The following is a 16,288-nucleotide window of genomic DNA, read 5'->3' as shown; positions in this document are numbered from 1 at the left end:
TATATATATATATATATATATGTATGTATGTATGTATGTATATATATATATATATATATATATATATATATATATATATATATATATATATATATATTGATAACCTGTAAATGAACTGTGGGATTTCCAAGTCCTGGAATCCGAGGGACCAGATGGCTACCAAGCTTGGTGCCTCTGGGTCTATGCGGAGTCCGGACTTGATAGCCTCAGGGATGCCCGGGTGTTAGAACAGGAGGGCTACTGCAGTTCTGCTTGAGTACCCGCATCCTGGGCTAACACAGGGCTATCCGGCCACCATTTGCCAGAACCCAGACTCAGCTAAGCCTGGAGCCACGGGGGGCTCAGTAGGCAAAGAGGCAGAGGTGCCAGGTTGGCGCAGTCCCCTTTGCAGAATTGAAAAAGGTGCCCATCCGGCTTTACAATACCGGCAAATCGGTGATTGGCTGGCCGGAGAATTCCCACGCTCTGATAGGCTGTAGAGGTTTGTGAATGGGACGCAAACCCATAAGGAGCCTTACAGCCAATCAGGAGGGCAGATTCCAAGCGCCGAACCAACTGCGGCAAATTCAAAGACGCTCTGTGCTGAATAGACGCGAGCCAGCTTCAGAGGTTTTGAGTGAGAAAAGTTTCTAAGTCCCGCTTTTTGAGAACGTAGCGGTCGCGTCTGGCGTTGCGCCGAAATCAGTTCCAGGACTTTCGTGAGTAACTACCGGTCATTGGAAAGGGCTCCTACGGAGGTCATTTTTGTGAATTTCGTTTAAGGGACAAGTTGATTCGTTAGCCCCGTTCCCAGTAAGTGTGATAACCGTGCAAATTGTGTTACGTTGTGTGAAATAATTGTGTTACGTTCCTGAAATAAACTACAATTTATTTTACCTCCTTGCTTTGCTCAATCAAATGATCCCGGTATAAAAAGGTGTTGATAAACCTGCTCTCCCGAGACAATAACCCCTTGCGCGCCTCAGATAGTCAGTTCCCCAAAGTTTAAAGATTCTCCAGATTCTAAGTGTCCAGCAAGAAAGGGCTGCTTCAGCTAAAGCTGCCCGGAATTTTCTGTCCTGTTTTTGCAACTGGTATCAGGGGGAAATTCTTAATTACGGATCCCCTGCACCTAGGAAAGTTAGGTTGTTATCTCAGTTCCCAAGTAAGTGTGTCTTTTTGACTGTATTTTGTGTATCATTTTGTGTCTGCCTATTGTAAGGGAATAAACTACAATTTATTTCATTATCTTGTTATGCTCAATGTATGATCCGGATAAAAAAGTGTTACTGGACTGGTCTCCCGTGACACACGGAGTTACTCATATGCTTCATTAAGCAGGTGTGTTTTAAGGTTGCTCTTAAAGGTGGATAGAGAGGGTGCTAGTCGGGTATTGAGGGGAAGGGCTTTCCAGGGGTGTGGGGCAGTCAGTGTGAGAGGTTTAGGGCGGGAGAGAGCTTTAGATACAAAGGGAGTAGAGAGAAGACATCTTTGAGCAGAACGCAAGAATCGGGCAGGTGTATAGCGAGATATTAGGGTGAGATGTAAGGAGGTGCAGGGGAGGGTATAGTGAGAAATTAGGGTGAGATGTAAGGAGGGGCAGAGGAGGGTATAGTGAGATATTACGGTGAGATGTAAGGAGGGACAGGGGAGGGTATAGTGAGATATTAGGGTGAGATGTAAGGAGGGGCAGAGGAGGGTATAGTGAGATATTAGGGTGAGATGTAAGGAGGGACAGGGGAGGGTATAGTGAGATATTAGGGTGAGATGTAAGGAGGGGCAGAGGAGGGTATAGTGAGATATTAGGGCTGAGATGTAAGGAGGGGCAGAGGATGGTATAGTGAGATATTAGGGCTGAGATGTAAGGAGGGGCAGAGGAGGGTATAGTGAGATATTAGGGTGAGATGTAAGGAGGGGCAGGGGAGGGTATAGTGAGATATTAGGGCTGAGATGTAAGGAGGGGCAGAGGATGGTATAGTGAGATATTAGGGCTGAGATGTAAGGAGGGGCAGAGGAGGGTATAGTGAGATATTAGGGTGAGATGTAAGGAGGGGCAGAGGGGTGTATAGTGAGATATTAGGGTGAGATGTAAGGAGAGGCAGAGGAGGGTATAGTGAGATATTAGGGTGAGATGTAAGGAGGGGCAGAGGAGGGTATAGTGAGATATTAGGGTGAGATGTAAGGAGGGGCAGAGGATGGTATAGTGAGATATTAGGGTGAGATGTAAGGAGGGACAGGGGAGGGTATAGTGAGATATTAGGGTGAGATGTAAGGAGGGGCAGAGGAGGGTATAGTGAGATATTAGGGCTGAGATGTAAGGAGGGGCAGAGGATGGTATAGTGAGATATTAGGGCTGAGATGTAAGGAGGGGCAGAGGAGGGTATAGTGAGATATTAGGGTGAGATGTAAGGAGGGGCAGGGGAGGGTATAGTGAAAATTAGGGCTGAGATGAAAGGAGGGGCAGAGGAGGGTATAGTGAGATATTAGGGTGAGATGTAAGGAGGGGCAGAGGGGTGTATAGTGAGATATTAGGGTGAGATGTAAGGAGGGGCAGAGGAGGGTATAGTGAGATATTGGGGTGAAATCTAAGGAGAGGCAGATAGGGGTATAGGGAGATATTAGGGTGAGATGTAAGGAGGGGCAGAGGACGGTATAGTGAGATATTAGGGTGAGATGTAAGAGGGGCAGAGGGGTGTTTAGTGAGATATTAGGGTGAGATGTAAGGAGGGGCAGAGGAGGGTATAGTGAGATATTAGGGTGAAATCTAAGGAGAGGCAGATAGGGGTATAAGGAGATATTAGGGTGATATCTGAGGAGGGGCAGAGGGGGGTTTATTGAGATATTAGGGTAAGATGTAAGGAGAGGCAGATGGAGGTATAGTGAGATATTAGGGCTGAGATATAAGGAGGGGCAAAGGGGTGTATAGTGAGATAATAGGGTGAGATGAAGGCGGGGCAGTGGAGTGTAAAGCTTTAAAAGTGAGGAGAAGAATGGAGTGTGAGATGCGGGATTTGATTGGAAGCCAGGAGAGGGATTTCATGAGGGGAGACGCTGAGACAGATTTAGGAAAGAGTAGCGTGACTCTGGCAGCAGCGTTTAGGATAGAATGTAGGGGAGACAGGTGAGAGGCAGGAAGGCCGGACAGCAGGAGGTTACAGTAATCAAGACGGGAGAGAATGAGGGCCTGAGTCAGAGTTTTAGCAGTCGAGCAACAGAGGAAAGGGCGTATCTTAGTTATATTGCGGAGGGAAAACGGCAGGTTATAGAGACGTTTTGAATGTGAGAGGAGAATGTGAGAGAGGAGTTGAGTGTGACCCCTAGGCAGCGTGCTTGGGCAACTGGGTGTATGACTGAACTTCCAACAGTAATGTGGAAGGAGGTAGTAGGGCCAGGTTTGGGAGGAAGTATGAGGAGCTCTGTTTTAGCCATGTTGAGTTTAAGTCAGTGGAGGGCCATCCAGGATGATATTCCAGAGACATTCAGAAAGTTTGGTCTATACAGCAGGTGTAAGGTCAGGTATTGGTCAGGACTGTTTCAGTGAGTTAATCAACCGAATGCTAATGATTGATTATTAATTGATCATGGGGTTATGGGACATTGTTTAGATGATCAGTTATTGATTATGATGATATGATTGAGTTGTTGAACAGGATTTCAATTATTAGTTATGGGTTATTGATTGCCATTGGGGTAATGGGTTATTAATCCGTTATTGATCAGGACACTTTGAGGTAGTTATTGATGAGACTGGGAGTTGTGTATTGATTGGAAATGATGGACTACAGGTTATTGATCAAACGGGAGTTGGGTATTGAGTGGCAACGCTGGGCTACAGGTTATTGATTAGACTGAGAGTTGGGTATTGAATGGTAACACTGGGCTATGGATTATTGATCAGACTGGGAGTTGGGTATTGATTGGTAACAATGGGCTATGGATTATTGATCAGACTGGAAGTTGGGTATTGATTGGTAACAAAGGGTTATGGATTATTGATCAGACTGAGAGTTGGGTATTGATTGGTAACAATGGGCTACGGATTATTGATCAGACTGCGAGTTGGGTATTGATTAGTAACGATGGGCTACAGGTCATTAATCAGACTGTGAGTTGGGTATTAATTGGTAATGTATGGGCTACAAGTTAGTGATCAGACTGGTAGTTGGGTATTGATTGGCAATGATGGGCTACTGGTTATTGATCAGACCGGAAGTGGACTATTGGTTATTGATCAGCAGTTATTGATGAGGAAGCTGTTTGCCAATGCCAATTGGTAGCACTGGGCTACACTTTATTGATTCAGACTGGGTGTTTGATATTAATTGGTAATGATGGGTTACAGGTTATTGATCAGACTGTGAGTTAGGTATTGATTGGTAACAATGGGCTATGGATTATTGATCAGACTGGGAGTTGGGTATTGATTGGTAACAATGCGCTATGGATTATTGATCAGACTGGGAGTTGGGTATTGATTGGTAACAATGGGCTATGGATTATTAATCAGAGTGGGAGTTGGGTATTGATTGGTAATGATGGGTTATGAATTATTGATCAGACTGTGAGTTGGGTATTGATATATAACGATGGGCTACAGGTTATTAATCATACTGGCAGTTGGGTATCAATTGTTAATGATGGGCTACGGATTATTGATCAGACTGGTAGTTGGGTATTGATTAGTAATGATGGGCTACAGGTTATTAATCAGACTGTGAGTTGGGTATTAATTGGTAATGATGGGCTATGGGTTATTGATCAGACTGCGAGTTTGGTATTGACTGGCAATGATGGGCTACTGGTTATTGATCAGACCGGAAGTGGACGATTTGGTTATTGATCAGCAGTTATTGATGGGGAAGCTGTTTGCCAACGCCCGTCTCCACCCCTCTCTCTCTCGTTCCAGAAATATCGTTATCAGGATGATGATTCTCCTCCCCTGGAACACAGCCCCTCACACCTCGCTAATCCTATGAACTCACACCTCGCTAATCCTATGAAAGCGCCCGAACTCGTTCACGTGTCCGAGAAAAACCTATCACAGATCGAGAACGTTCACGGATATGTGTCCCACTCTCATATCTCTCCCATGAAGGTAAGGATGGGCACCTATAGGGATTTTTATAGGATCTGCGTCGCAGTGTATAGGACGGATCTTCGATTTTATATCCAATTTATACTATGGGAGTATTATAGGATCTGCGTCTTAATGTATAGGATGGAGCCTCCCTTGTATGTCCCCTTTATACTATAGGACTTTTCTAGGGTCTGTGTCTCAGTTTATGGGACCGACCCTCTATTTTATATTCCATTTATACAATGGGACTTCTATAGGGTCTGCGTCTTATTTTCTTGCGTTTCCAGCTGGTTTTCAGTTGAATATCCAGAGGCACTTTGTGCGGAAGCTTTATACTTGTAGTAGGGAAGCTTTATACTTGTAGTAGGGAAGCTTTATACTTGTAGTAGGGAAGCTTTATACTTGTAGTAGGGAAGCTTTATACTTGTAGTAGGGAAGCTTTACCCTTGTAGTAGGGAAGCTTTACACTTGTAGATGGGAAGCTTTATACTTGTAGTAGGGAAGCTTTACACTTGTAGTAGGGAAGCTTTATACTTGTAGTAGGGAAGCTTTATACTTGTAGTAGGGAAGCTTTATACTTGTAGTAGGGAAGCTTTATACTTGTAGTAGGGAAGCTTTATACTTGTAGTAGGGAAGCTTTATACTTGTAGTAGGGAAGCTTTATACTTGTAGATGGGAAGCTTTATACTTGTAGTAGGGAAGCTTTATACTTGTAGATGGGAAGCTTTATACTTGTAGTAGGGAAGCTTTATACTTGTAGTAGGGAAGCTTTATACTTGTAGTAGGGAAGCTTTATACTTGTAGTAGGGAAGCTTTATACTTGTAGTAGGGAAGCTTTATACTTGTAGTAGGGAAGCTTTATACTTGTAGTAGGGAAGCTTTACACTTGTAGTAGGGAAGCTTTACACTTGTAGTAGGGAAGCTTTACACTTGTAGTAGGGAAGCTTTATACTTGTAGTAGGGAAGCTTTACACTTGTAGTAGGGAAGCTTTACACTTGTAGTAGGGAAGCTTTATACGTGGATTAGATTTTCAGCTCTTGTGTTTCTATTGAAACCCTCAGCTGGGGACCAGGAGTGACCCCTCCTCTCTCTCTCTGCCCCCCACCCCCTCCTCACTCTGCCTCCCTCCTCTCTCTCTCTGCCCCCCTCCTCTCTCTCTGCCCCCTCCTCTCTCTCTGCCCCCTCCTCTCTCTCTGCCCCTTCTCTCTCTCTGCCCCTTCTCTCTCTCTGCCCTTCCTCTTATCTGCCCCCCTCCTCTCTCTATCCCCCTCCTCTTCTCTGCCCCCCTCCTCTCTCTGCCCCCCTCCTCTCTCTCTTCCCCTCCTCTCTCTCTTCCCCCTCCTCTCTCTGCCCCCTCTCCTCTCTCTCTGCCCCCTCCTCTCTCTCTGCCCCCCCCTCATCTCTCTCTGCCCCCTCCTCTCTCTCTGCCCCCCTCCTCTCTCTCCCTGCCCCGTCCTCTCTCCCCTTCCTCTCTCTCTGCCCCTTCCTCTCTCTCTGCCCCCCTTCCTCTCTCTCTCTTCCCCCTTTCCTCTCCCTCTCCCTCTCCTCTCTCTCTCTCTCTCTCTCTCTCTCTCTCTCTCTCCTCTCTCTCTCTCTCTCTCTCTCTCTCTCTCTCTCTCTCATCTCTCTCTCTCTCTCTCTCTCTCTCTCTCTCTCTCTCTCTCTCTCTCTCTCCCACCTTCCTCTCTCTCTCTCTCTCTGCCCCCCTCCTCCCTCTCTCTGCCCCCCCTTCCTCCTCTCTCCTGCCCCCCCCTTCCTCCTCTCTCTGCCCCCTTCCTCTCTCCCACCCCTCCTCTCTGTCTGCCCCCCTTCCTCTCTCTCGGCCCCTCTTCCTATCTCTCTGCCCCCCTCCCCGCCCTCTCTTCCCCTGCCCCTCCCTCTCTCTCTGCTCCCCCGCGCCTCCCTCTTTCTCTCCCCCCTCTAACCCCTAATCTGTTGCTTCTGCCCCCCTCTTCCTCCCCATCCCTCTCTCTGTCCCTCTACCTACCTCCTTTCCTCCTCTCTTTTCTCCCGTTCTCTCTCTCTCCCCCTCTGTCTCACTCCCGTTCCCTCTCTCCCTCCCCCCCCTCTTTCTCTCCCCCTGCAGCGTATATAATACATGGCATCGCTGAGCCAAAGAGCTGACACTCTAATTGTCATACAGTGGCAGATCTAGGGACAGTGAGTGTATTCGGTGCAGAGAGGGTGAGTAGTGACAGTGTGTGATGTATTCTGCTTTCTGTGATGCTCTGCAGAGGTTTTCATACCGCAGAACATCACTGCCCTCGTGTGGAGATGTAGAGAAATGCACCCCCCCCCCCCCTATGTGTTTTTTAGTGGGATGCAAACAGCAAGAGGTTAAGAAAGTGATGCTCTGCGGGTCTCTGGCAGGGAGAGGGGATAAGGGAGCGATGCTCTGCGGGTCTCTGGCAGGGAGAGGGGATAAGGGAGCGATGCTCTGCGGGTCTCTGGCAGGGAAAGGGGGATAAGGGAGCGATGCTCTGCGGGTCTCTGGCAGGGAAAGGGGATAAGGGAGCGACGCTCTGCGGGTCTCTGGCAGGGAGAGGGGATAAGGGAGCGATGCTCTGCGGGTCTCTGGCAGGGAAAGGGGATGAGGGAGCGACGCTCTGCGGGTCTCTGGCAGGGAGAGGGGATGAGGGAGCGACGCTCTGCGGGTCTCTGGCAGGGAAAGGGGATGAGGGAGCGACGCTCTGCGGGTCTCTGGCAGGGAAAGGGGATGAGGGAGCGACGCTCTGCGGGTCTGTGGCAGGGAGAGGGGATAAAGGAGCGACGCTCTGCGGGTCTCTGGCAGGGAGAGGGGATAAGGGAGCGATGCTCTGCGGATCGCTGACAGGGAGAGGGGATAAGGGAGCGATGCTCTGCGGGTCTCTGGCAGGGAGAGGGGATAAGGGAGCGACGCTCTGCGGGTCTCTGGCAGGGAGAGGGGATGAGGGAGCGACGCTCTGCGGGTCTCTGGCAGGGAAAGGGGATGAGGGAGCGACGCTCTGCGGGTCTCTGGCAGGGAAAGGGGATGAGGGAGCGACGCTCTGCGGGTCTCTGGCAGGGAGAGGGGATAAAGGAGCGACGCTCTGCGGGTCTCTGGCAGGGAGAGGGGATAAGGGAGCGATGCTCTGCGGATCGCTGACAGGGAGAGGGGATAAGGGAGCGATGCTCTGCGGGTCTCTGGCAGGGAGAGGGGGATAAGGGAGCGACGCTCTGCTGGTCTTTGGCAGGGAGAGGGGATAAGGGAGCGACGCTCTGCAGGTCTTTGGCAGGGGGAGGGGATGAGGGAGCGACGCTCTGCAGGTCTCTGGCAGGGAGAGGGGATAAGGGAGAGACGCTCTGCAGGTCTCTGACAGGGAGAGGGGATAAGGGAGCGACGCTCTGCTGGCCTTTGGCAGGGGGAGGGGATAAGGGAGTGACGCTCTGCAGGTCTCTGGCAGGGAGAGGGGATAAGGGAGAGACGCTCTGCAGGTCTCTGACAGGGAGAGGGGATAAGGGAGCGACGCTCTGCTGGCCTTTGGCAGGGAGAGGGGATGAGGGAGCGACGCTCTGCGGGTCTCTGGCAGGGAGAGGGGATGAGGGAGTGATGCTCTGCAGGTCTTTGGCAGGGAGAGGGGATAAGGGAGCGACGCTCTGCAGGTCTTTGGCAGGGAAAGGGGATAAGGGAGCGACGCTCTGCAGGTCTCTGGTAGGGAGAGGGAATAAGGGAGCGAGCTCTGCGGGTCTCTGGCAGGGAGAGGGGATAAGGGAGCGACGCTCTGCGGGTCTCTGGCAGGGAGAGGGGATGAGGGAGCGACGCTCTGCAGGTCTCTGGCAGGGAGAGGGGATAAGGGAGCGACGCTCTGCAGGTCTTTGGCAGGGAAAGGGGATAAGGGAGCGACGCTCTGCAGGTCTCTGGCAGGGAGAGGGGATAAGGGAGTGACGCTCTGCAGGTCTCTGGCAGGGAGAGGGGATAAGGGAGCGACACTCTGCAGGTCTCTGGCAGGGAGAGGGGATAAGGGAGCGACGCTCTGCGGGTCTCTGGCAGGGAGAGGGGATAAGGGAGCGACGCTCTGCAGGTCTCTGGCAGGGAGAGGGGATAAGGGAGAGACGCTCTGCAGGTCTCTGACAGGGAGAGGGGATAAGGGAGCGACGCTCTGCTGGCCTTTGGCAGGGAGAGGGGATGAGGGAGCGACGCTCTGCGGGTCTCTGGCAGGGAGAGGGGATGAGGGAGTGATGCTCTGCAGGTCTTTGGCAGGGAGAGGGGATAAGGGAGCGACGCTCTGCAGGTCTTTGGCAGGGAAAGGGGATAAGGGAGCGACGCTCTGCAGGTCTCTGGTAGGGAGAGGGAATAAGGGGAGCGAGCTCTGCGGGTCTCTGGCAGGGAGAGGGGATAAGGGAGCGACGCTCTGCGGGTCTCTGGCAGGGAGAGGGGATGAGGGAGCGACGCTCTGCAGGTCTCTGGCAGGGAGAGGGGATAAGGGAGCGACGCTCTGCAGGTCTTTGGCAGGGAAAGGGGATAAGGGAGCGACGCTCTGCAGGTCTCTGGCAGGGAGAGGGGATAAGGGAGTGACGCTCTGCAGGTCTCTGGCAGGGAGAGGGGATAAGGGAGCGACACTCTGCAGGTCTCTGGCAGGGAGAGGGGATAAGGGAGCGACGCTCTGCGGGTCTCTGGCAGGGAGAGGGGATAAGGGAGCGACGCTCTGCAGGTCTCTGGCAGGGAGAGGGGATAAGGGAGCGACGCTCTGCAGGTCTCTGGCAGGGAGAGGGGATAAGGGAGCGACGCTCTGCAGGTCTCTGGCAGGGATACAGTGAGCTCTGCGTGTGTGAATGGGAGACACTCTCCTCCCCCTCACTCCCGTCTCTCCCCTCCCTCCCCTCCCCACCGTCTTCTCAATGGCTCGGCATATCTCTTCTTCTCCAGCAGCCTCTTCACCCCCTCCTAACCAGCCTGTGCCCCTCCTCCCTCCATCTGTCTCTCCCTCCCTCTCTCCCCCCTCCTCCCCGTCCTTTCCCATCCTCCTTTTTACCCCGTCTCCCTCTCTCCCTCCTTCTCTGCCCGTCTCCTCTCTTCTCCCTTCTCTTTTCTGCATCTCTCCTCTCTCTCCCCCTCCCTCTCCCTCTCCTCAGCATCTCTCCTCTCTCTCCCCCTCCTTCCCTCTCCTCAGCATCTCCTCCTTCCCTCTCCTCAGCATCTCCTCTCTCTCCCCCTCCCTCTCCTCAGCATCTCCTCTCTCTCCCCCTCCCTCCCTCGCTCTCCCTCTCCTCAGCATCTCCTCTCTCTCCCCCTCAGCATCTCTCCTCTCTCTCCCCCTCCTTCCCTCTCCTCAGCATCTCCTCTCTCTCCCCCTCCCTCCCTCTCCCTCTCCTCAGCATCTCCTCTCTCTCCCCCTCAGCATCTCTCCTCTCTCTCCCCCTCCTTCCCTCTCCTCAGCATCTCCTCTCTCTCCCCCTCCCTCCCTCCCTCTCCCTCTCCTCAGCATCTCCTCTCTCTCCCCCTCAGCATCTCCTCTCTCTCCCCCTCCCTCCCTCCCTCCCTCTCCTCAGCATCTCCTCTCCTCAGCATCTCCTCTCTCTCCCCCTCCCTCCCTCTCCTCCGCATCTCCTCACTCTCCCCCCTCCCTCCCTCGCTCTTTCTCTCGCTCTCTCTCCGCCTGAAAACAAGCGCTGAGCAGTGAGGTCGAAGGAGACGGGGAGAGGAACCCCCTCACCCCTCAATCCTAACCTCCCCCCTCTCCCCTCCCCCCCCCCCCACCATGTCGTTGTCCCCTTTATCTGCCTCTTTCCTCTGGGTGCGGAGATGGGGTACGCAGGCGTGAGCGGGTAGAGAAACGGGGGGACGCGGGATCCCTGCGGGGAGACGAGATTGCAGACAGCGTGTCTCTCTCCCTTTTTTTTCATTCCTATATTCCCGGTCTCTTTCTCTCTCTCTTGCTCTGTCTCCCCACCTGTCTCTCCTCTTCTCTCCTCATCCAATTTTATCCCTCTCCCCCTCCTCTCCCCCCTCTCCTCCACCTCTTCCTCCTCTCCCCCCACGTTCCTTATTCTCTTTTATCCCTCTCTCTCTCCCCCTCCTCTCCCTTGCCCCCTCTCCCCCTTCCCCCCCCTCCCCGCTCCCTCCCTCTCCCCCTTCTCTCTCAGTGGACGGGGGGGAGAGATATGTTTGTTTCTGTTTGGTACGCAAAAAAAATGGGGAGACGTTTTATTAGCAACGTCAGAAAAGCCAAGAAACAGAGACAGCAACCGGTGAGTGTCGGTGTGAGTGTCGGTGTGAGTGTCGGTGTGAGTGTCGGTGTGAGTGTCGGTGTGAGTGTCGGTGTGAGTGTCGGTGTGAGTGTCGGTGTGAGTGTCGGTGTGAGTGTTGGTGTCGGCGAGTGTCGGTGCCGGCGAGTGTCGGTGTCGGCGAGTGTCGGTGTCGGCGAGTGTCGGTGAGTGTCGGTGTCGGTGAGTGTCGGTGTCGGCGAGTGTCGGCGAGTGTCGGTGTGAGTGTCGGTGTGAGTGTCGGTGTGAGTGTCGGTGTGAGTGTCGGTGTGAGTGTCGGTGTGAGTGTCGGTGTGAGTGTCGGTGTGAGTGTTGGTGTGAGTGTTGGTGTCGGCGAGTGTCGGTGTCGGCGAGTGTCGGTGTCGGCGAGTGTCGGTGAGTGTCGGCGGCGGTGAGTGTCGGTGGCGGTGAGTGTCGGTGTCAGTGAGTGTGAGTGTGAGTGTGCCAGTGTACCTGTGTGAGTGTGTCAGTGTGAGTGTCGGTGTGAGTGTGAGTGTTGGGATGTGCGTGTGTGTGTGAACCAGTGAGTGTGAGTGTCAATATGTGTGTGTGTCTGTGTGTGAGTGAACTGATGTGCGACTGTGAGTGTCGGTATATATGTGAGTGTGTGTATAAGGATGCTGTGTTAGGTGTGTAATGATAGTGAGTGTCTGCAAGGATGCAGTGGGGGTGTAAGGATGGTGTGTGAGTGTGAGTGTGTAAAGATGCAGTGTGTTTGTGTGTGTGTGTGTGTGTGTAAGGATGTGATGTGTGTGTGTAAGGATACAATGTGTGTGTGTAAGGATGGTGTGTGTTGGTGTGTAAGGATGGTGTGTGTTGGTGTGTGTAAGGATGCAGTGTATGAGTGTGTAAGGATTGTGCGTGGGTGTAAGGATTCTGTGTGGGCGTGTGTAAGGATACTGTGTGTGAGTGTGGGGGCGTTGGTGTAAGGATGCTGTGTGTGTATATATGTAAGGATGCTGTGCGTATATATGTAAGGATGCTGCGTGTGTGTAAGGATGCTGTGTGTATATATGTAAGGATGCTGTGTGTGTGTGTGTAAGGATGCTGTGTGTGTGTATATATGTAAGGATGCTGTGTGTGTGTATATATGTAAGGATGCTGTGTGTATATATGTAAGGATGCTGTGTGTGTGTAAGGATGCTGTGTGTATATATGTAAGGATGCTGCGTGTGTGTAAGGATGCTGTGTGTGTGTAAGGATGCTGTGTGTGTGTAAGGATGCTGTGTGTGTGTAAGGATGCTGTGTGTGTGTAAGGATGCTGTGTGTATATATGTAAGGATGCTGTGTGTATATATGTAAGGATGCTGTGTGTGTATATATGTAAGGATGCTGCGTGTGTGTAAGGATGCTGTGTGTATATATGTAAGGATGCTGTGTGTGTAAATATGTAAGGATGCTGTGTGTGTATATGTAAGGATGCTGTGTGTGTGTGTGTAAGGATGCTGTGTGTGTATATATGTAAGGATGCTGTGTGTGTAAGGATGCTGTGTGTGTGTGTGTGTGTAAGGATGCTGTGTGTGTGTATATATGTAAGGATGCTGTGTGTGTATATATGTAAGGATGCTGTGTGTGTGTAAGGATGCTGTGTGTATATATGTAAGGATGCTGTGTGTATATAGGTAAGGATGCTGTGTGTGTATATATGTAAGGATGCTGTGTGTGTGTAAGGATGCTGTATGTATATATGTAAGGATGCTGTGTGTGGAAGGATGCTGTGTGTATATATGTAAGGATGCTGTGTGTGTGTATATATGTAAGGATGCTGTGTGTGTGTGTGTGTGTAAGGATGCTGTGTGTGTGTATATGTAAGGATGCTGTGTGTGTATATATGTAAGGATGCTGTGTATGTATATATGTAAGGATGTTGTTTATGTATATATGTAAGGATGCTGTGTGTGTGTAAGGATGCTGTGTGTGTATATATGTAAGGATGCTGTGTGTGTGTATATGTAAGGATGCTGTGTGTGTATATATGTAAGGATGCTGTGTATGTATATATGTAAGGATGTTGTGTATGTATATATGTAAGGATGCTGTGTGTGTGTATATGTAAGGATGCTGTGTGTGTGTAAGGATGCTGTGTGTGTATATATGTAAGGATGCTGTGTGTGTGTAAGGATGCTGTATGTATATATGTAAGGATGCTGTGTGTGGAAGGATGCTGTGTGTATATATGTAAGGATGCTGTGTGTGTGTATATATGTAAGGATGCTGTGTGTGTGTGTGTGTAAGGATGCTGTGTGTGTGTATATGTAAGGATGCTGTGTTTGTATATATGTAAGGATGCTGTGTATGTATATATGTAAGGATGTTGTTTATGTATATATGTAAGGATGCTGTGTGTGTGTAAGGATGCTGTGTGTGTATATATGTAAGGATGCTGTGTGTGTATATATGTAAGGATGCTGTGTGTGTATATATGTAAGGATGCTGTGTGTGTGTATATATGTAAGGATGTTGTGTATGTATATATGTAAGGATGCTGTGTGTGTGTAAGGATGCTGTGTGTATATATGTAAGGATGCTGTGTGTGTGTATATATGTAAGGATGCTGTGTGTGTATATGTAAGGATGCTGTGTGTGTATATATGTAAGGATGCTGTGTATGTATATATGTAAGGATGTTGTGTATGTATATATGTAAGGATGCTGTGTGTGTGTGTAAGGATGCTGTGTGTGTATATATGTAAGGTTGCTGTGTGTGTGTATATGTAAGGATGCTGTGTGTGTGTATATGTAAGGATTCTGTGTGTGTGTAAGGATGCTGCGTGTGTGTGTGTGTAAGGATGCTGTGTGTGTGTAAGGATGCTGTGTGTATATATGTAAGGATGCTGTGTGTATATATGTAAGGATGCTGTGTGTGTGTATATATGTAAGGATGCTGTGTGTGTGTAAGGATGCTGTGTGTGTGTGTGTGTGTGTGTGTGTGTGTGTGTGTGTGTGTGTGTGTGTGTGTGTGTGTGTGTGTGTGTGTGTGTGTGTGTGTGTGTGTGTGTGTGTGTAAGGATGCTGTGTCTGTATATATGTAAGGATGCTGTGTGTGTGTAAGGATGCTGTGTGTGTATATATGTAAGGATGCTGTGTATGTATATATGTAAGGATGCTGTGTGTGTAAGGATGCTGTGTGTGTGTAAGGATGCTGTGTGTGTGTATATGTAAGGATGCTGTGTCTGTATATATGTAAGGATGCTGTGTGTGTAAGGATGCTGTGTGTGTAAGGATGCTGTGTGTGTATATGTAAGGATGCTGTGTGTGTGTAAGGATGCTGTGTGTGTGTATATATGTAAGGATGCTGTGTGTGTAAGGATGCTGTGTGTGTGTTTATGTAAGGATGCTGTGTGTGTGTATATATGTAAGGATGCTGTGTGTGTGTAAGGATGCTGTGTGTGTGTATATATGTAAGGATGCTGTGTGTGTAAGGATGCTGTGTGTGTGTTTATGTAAGGATGCTGTGTGTGTAAGGATGCTGTGTGTGTGTGTGTGTGTGTGTGTATATATGTAAGGATGCTGTGTGTGTGTATATGTAAGGATGCTGTGTGTGTAAGGATGCTCTGTGTGTGTGTGTGTGTGTGTGTATATATGTAAGGATGCTGTGTGTATATATGTAAGGATGCTGTGTGTGTATATATGTAAGGATGCTGTGTGTGTAAGGAAGCTGTGTGTGTGTGTGTGTGTGTGTGTGTGTGTGTGTGTGTGTGTGTGTGTGTGTGTGTGTGTATATATATATGTAAGGATGCTGTGTGTGTATATGTAAGGATGCTGTGTGTGTAAGGATGCTATGTGTGTGTATATACATATATATATGTAAGGATGCTGTGTGTGTGTGTAAGGATGCTGTGTATGTATATATGTAAGGATGCTGTGTGTGTGTAAGGATGCAGTGTGTGTATATATGTAAGGATGCTGTGTGTGTGTATATATGTAAGGATGCTGTGTGTGTGTGTGTGTGTAAGGATGCTGTGTGTGTGTATATGTAAGGATGCTGTGTGTGTATATATGTAAGGATGCTGTGTATGTATATATGTAAGGATGTTGTTTATGTATATATGTAAGGATGCTGTGTGTGTGTAAGGATGCTGTGTGTGTATATATGTAAGGATGCTGTGTGTGTGTATATGTAAGGATGCTGTGTGTGTATATATGTAAGGATGCTGTGTATGTATATATGTAAGGATGTTGTGTATGTATATATGTAAGGATGCTGTGTGTGTGTAAGGATGCTGTGTGTGTATATATGTAAGGATGCTGTGTGTGTGTAAGGATGCTGTATGTATATATGTAAGGATGCTGTGTGTGGAAGGATGCTGTGTGTATATATGTAAGGATGCTGTGTGTGTGTATATATGTAAGGATGCTGTGTGTGTGTGTGTGTAAGGATGCTGTGTGTGTGTATATGTAAGGATGCTGTGTTTGTATATATGTAAGGATGCTGTGTATGTATATATGTAAGGATGTTGTTTATGTATATATGTAAGGATGCTGTGTGTGTGTAAGGATGCTGTGTGTGTATATATGTAAGGATGCTGTGTGTGTATATATGTAAGGATGCTGTGTGTGTATATATGTAAGGATGCTGTGTGTGTGTATATATGTAAGGATGTTGTGTATGTATATATGTAAGGATGCTGTGTGTGTGTAAGGATGCTGTGTGTATATATGTAAGGATGCTGTGTGTGTGTATATATGTAAGGATGCTGTGTGTGTATATGTAAGGATGCTGTGTGTGTATATATGTAAGGATGCTGTGTATGTATATATGTAAGGATGTTGTGTATGTATATATGTAAGGATGCTGTGTGTGTGTGTAAGGATGCTGTGTGTGTATATATGTAAGGTTGCTGTGTGTGTGTATATGTAAGGATGCTGTGTGTGTGTATATGTAAGGATTCTGTGTGTGTGTAAGGATGCTGCGTGTGTGTGTGTGTAAGGATGCTGTGTGTGTGTAAGGATGCTGTGTGTATATATGTAAGGATGCTGTGTGTATATATGTAAGGATGCTGTGTGTG

General features: G+C 49.1%; 1 long non-coding RNA gene across 1 annotated transcript in view; it reads left to right on the top strand.

The window, feature by feature from the left end:
* The first annotated feature begins 4,963 nt into the window (after window positions 1–4,963).
* Window positions 4,964–16,288, top strand: part of LOC142475917 (uncharacterized) — a 34,231-nt gene continuing 22,906 nt past the window's right edge. The window contains exons 1-2 of the long non-coding RNA XR_012791199.1: window positions 4,964–5,074; window positions 7,144–7,241. This is a non-coding gene — a long non-coding RNA (uncharacterized LOC142475917). The remainder of the gene's footprint in view (window positions 5,075–7,143; window positions 7,242–16,288) is intronic.

This window comes from Ascaphus truei, unplaced genomic scaffold (genome assembly GCF_040206685.1).
Source record: "Ascaphus truei isolate aAscTru1 unplaced genomic scaffold, aAscTru1.hap1 HAP1_SCAFFOLD_1424, whole genome shotgun sequence".
Taxonomy (NCBI): Eukaryota; Metazoa; Chordata; class Amphibia; order Anura; family Ascaphidae; genus Ascaphus; species Ascaphus truei.
This window is presented reverse-complemented; position numbering and strand designations above follow the sequence as displayed.